Source organism: Catharus ustulatus, chromosome 2, assembly GCF_009819885.2.
Source record: "Catharus ustulatus isolate bCatUst1 chromosome 2, bCatUst1.pri.v2, whole genome shotgun sequence".
In the NCBI taxonomy this organism is placed as follows: Eukaryota; Metazoa; Chordata; class Aves; order Passeriformes; family Turdidae; genus Catharus; species Catharus ustulatus.
In genome coordinates this window covers 52,959,482-52,964,021 of record NC_046222.1, presented here as the reverse complement: position 1 = coordinate 52,964,021, position 4,540 = coordinate 52,959,482, and positions in this window count along the sequence as shown.

Here is a 4,540-nt window from a genome sequence, read left to right as displayed (position 1 = left end):
AAAAGTGACAGAACAGAACGAAACTCAGTCTCAGTCCCTTTTTCCAGTCACCGATGCCCCTCCTCATCCACACAGTCGCGATGGCGCAGGGCAGGGCAGCCTCTCAGTCGTGGCTGCTGCAGGAGCAGGGGAGCGAGGCGGCAGCGTCCTCCCAGGTGGGAGAAGGGTGAGGAAAGCACTTACTCACCATGGGCGTCCCGGTTCTCAGCGTTGTTCTCAGAAGCAGGAAGCTTTAGCAGTTGGAGTCCAGGGGCCTGATCCCACCACGGAGAAAAAACAACCTCTCTCCCCGAGTTCGGGCCGGCGAGCTGCGAGTGTCCCCCCACCCGCTGAAGGACGAAGCAGCACTCCACCTTCCGTAATGGAGCCATCGGGGCAGCCCAGCCATTCCTTTGTCTTGAGCACTTAATGGCTAAAAGAGGAGCTCTGCCCCGGCCAGTTTAACATAATAATGGGAAAAATTTCTAAAACTCCCTCTCCCCACAACAATACACCAAAATAAATATCATAGTCGTACCATAGTGATATGAATATCAGGGTAAAGCAAGCGCTGAAGTACACGATTGTACTGCAAGGGTGAGACTACTGGAGTTGTCTAGTGAGCTAATTCATATTTCCAGAGAACCACAGCTTGATAGGAATGTCAGTCCTTCTTTGGAATAAGCAATGACCTGAAATGCTCTTTACCCTTTTAAAACTTAGCTGGGAAACCAAGAACAAATGAACCCTAATCTCATTAGCTTGCACTAAAGACCTTCTCAAATGATGAGAGACAGAAACAGTGCAGAAGCTTAGATTGACCAGCTATCCTAAGAGCCAACTGCTCACATTTACAGAACGGCAGCTGCAGCAAAGCTGGCACAGGCAACTTCCAAACAGATTAAAACAATAGCATGGGCTGGAATGCATCTCAGCCCCCAAATGGAAAATGAGAACATATATAAAGTCCCCAGGTAAATGACAGAGACCTATTTACTTGGAATGCAATGTTTAGGTGCTGCCTGCCTGTACTGGGATGGGTTTTCCTGTTTTCTGTTCCAATTAAAATATGAAGATTATGCACAAAGAATGCTGCCTCTATTGTCCCAGCAGAGTTTCTGTAGATCTCTGTTTGGGCCTCTGGCAACACAGCAGAAATTTCATGTACTCAATTGATTCCTATGTTATTTTCTGCCACGCTTGGCCTTCCACAGGAACATTAGCCCATCTTCTGGTTGACTGAGGTCATGTTTTATAACGGTAACATTCCCTGTATAGACGCTAATGTCATTCTATCTCTGCTCCCCATGGCAGTTTACCAACATCAGGACTGGTTTAACACATGAGATAACTCCTCTTCCCATGTTAAATTCAGTTTCTGAACACCCTTATTAATGCTCTGGTAGAGGCCACAGTATCAAATAAGAAACAATTTTTAAAGGCCCGATCAGCTACCATTTTAAAGCATTGCTTGCACTGAAGAGGGTCAGACTGCTCCTTTCTCCAGGTCAGAATGTGAGCAAGTTTACAGAAGCCTTTACTGTCACAGTAAGAGCACTTGCAGAACTAAACTCCCTGCATTTACTGAGGGGGTGAATTAAAATCCAGCAGAGATATCTTTGTGTCACCAAACTCTCTCTTCATTTATCATAAGTTAAACAATGAAGTGGGGAGAATATTTGGGTAAACTGGGCATCCTAAATGTGCAAGGCAACCTTAAAAATTAGAAAAACATGGCTCATATTTACTATATTTTGGTAACAAGCTACAATAGTTGGTGCATTGCAAATCCACAAAGGTTAAAATACAGCACCCATGTGTAAGAACCAAGCATGCCACTGAACTATGAGAAACCAGGAATAGCAGAACTCTCCTCTTCCCAGGAGCATTAAGATCACAGACTACATGACCAAGAAGGACCTTAACAGAATTTTCACATCAGACCAGCATTTCTGTCCACATGGATACCCAGTGGAGGCTGCTGTGACACCAAAAAGAAGGGCAGCACTCTGGGTAGCCTCAGTTCTGGAGCTCACAAGCTTTCCAACACTAACAAACAGCAGCAGAGGTCACAGTGTTTCCCCACCCACCCCTACAAGATTGACTGTCCATATGCAACCCTTCCTGTCTCTCGTTTAGAAGGAAGAGACACACACTGTCCACACTGCTGGAAGAAAGAACTGAGACTTTGCAGAATCTTTTCCTAGACTTTTAAAATAAAGTTTATCATCTCATTTCTACAGCCTTTGGTAAATCTTGGTTTTAAGGATTCCAATCCTGCTGGCTTTATCCAAAGCATCATTCTAGACAGACAGATGCAAGTGTTCTCACTGCCAGGCCTCACCAGTGTGTTAACCTCAGCCAGCCCATGTTGTAGCATTTCTTGATGCTTCTTTTATCTTGTGTTTCTTGGTTCCCATCAGTGATGAAAAACAGGGGGTTCTTATTCACATCCTAACATTCAAACTTGTCCCTTCACAGAGCACTTCCTGGTGGCAGCAGGCTGTGCCCACAGCCACAGAGTTTCCAGCCTACAGATTTGCTGGCAGCATGCCTATGCTTTCAGAACAGCCCTCACCACAGCATCAGCTGCCCCAGACCCAGACGAAGGAACCATCTCTAGCAAGCACCTTACCAGTATTACCTCCCTCAGCAGTTCTTATCTCCCCTCTACTCCTCCTCAACACTGTTCCACAGTGGGAACACATAGCAATATGTGCTTCTGCTCTAAGCTGAGTAAAAATAAACTTTATTTCTATACTGGGATTCCACTTCATTGAAGCCATAACTCAACCACTGCACTGCACCATCAGAGGTGGTGCCAGCAGAGTAACTTAAAAATTCACTGCTGATCTTTTCCTCCCTTTAGAGAGCAGCTGCAAATCTGGGCAAACAGTCAAGCTTTCTCTATTTTTCTATTCAAGGATAAACACTTTATAACAAAAGAGGAAAAAGCAGAAAGAATGTTTGGTATTTACTTTTATCATCTATGGCAACTCTTAAACCACCAGGTGTGCTGCATGTCCATAATTTGCCACAATAGGACTTTCTAAACAACCACTGAAAATGGCACTTCTTGTCAGATAGGGTGACAGCTGACACGCAGGTGAACTGATAAATGAAAAGACTGTTTATCACCTTCAAGTTCTACATAAGTATTATCCAGGATGCAAGTACTTTGGATGCTCATGAAGGTTGCTTAGATACTTCAAGCATTTCTGTGTCAGGATATTTAAGCAGCTAAATACTTTGATGAAGTCTGTCTCCTCATTCAAAACTGGAAATACATTATCATGAATATTTACCATGTCAAGTAAGGACACAAAACCTCATCAACTCACACACCCACATCGATCAGGCCAACTTACCAGTTCATTCTGAAGCTAGAAGCTGCATCCTCAGCTAGTCACACTGGTCTCATGAATTTTTCAGCCCTGTGTCTCCTCTGAAACAGGCAAGCACTATTTCAGGAGACCAAATCCTCCCCATACACACTCAGAAGGGGGTCAAAATCCAGCAGAGCTGAACGTTACTCAAGTCTGAAGCAAAGCTTTATCAGAAATTGCCGAACCACAGTACCTAGAAAGAGAGGAGTGGGGGTGGAAATATCTTGCCTCTTCCATGCAGGAGCACTCAGGACACTGAGGACACTATCATCTCTCCCTGCCCTTTGTAACATCCAGGACCTGAAAGGCAGCACCTAACATGAGAGAGGACATAGTCTTAAGCTGTGTCAGGGGAGTGTGAGGCTGGACACGAGGAGGAATTTCTTTTCAGAAAGGGTGATTAGCCATTGGAACGGGCTGCCCAGGGACGTACTCCAGGTGGAGTCACTGTCCCTGGAGGTGTTTGAGGAAAGACTGGATGCGGCACTCAGTGCCATGGTTTGGTGGTCATGGTTCAGTCAGAGGTTGGAGTCAATGATCTCAGAGGTCTTTTCCAACCTAACTGATTCTGTGATGGATGTACTGCTGACAACTGAAATCAGGACCTGTGTACCCACCATACCTCCATATGGAATGCAGAAGGTTAAGGCTTCTTCTAGCAGGGACGGGGTCCTGCACAAAAAGACAGAGCTAGACAGCTAGGAGGCAACAGGACATTTCTGTTATAGCGGATTGTGGCATACCGAGACAAAAGCCCTCTGCAGAGAGCAAGTGATGTGTAGAATGAACACATTCAGCCTGCCAGCACAGGGGGGAGTTACCCACAACAGCGCGACAAGGAGCTCTGGAGAGGTTTCCCAGCGCATTGAAGTAGGGGCACTGCCACGGAGAGCGGCTGCTCTCCCATGTTCCCGCACATTCCGGGCTGCCGGAGCCCCCGCCTTTCCCGGCCCCCGCCCGCCTGGCACCGCCCCGCGCGGGGCCGGCGGCGTCCGCGGTCGCCATGGGAACGGCGCGCGTCACCGCGCCCGGCCCCGCCGATTGGTGGGAATTGTTCGAGAAGGCGCCCGAGGGCGGAAGCGGAAGCCGCACGTGGAGCCGGTGAGTGGCTGCCGCAGTTTCTGGAAACTTCGCCTCATTGTCATATTTAAAGCGGCGGCGCTGCCGCTGGGTCC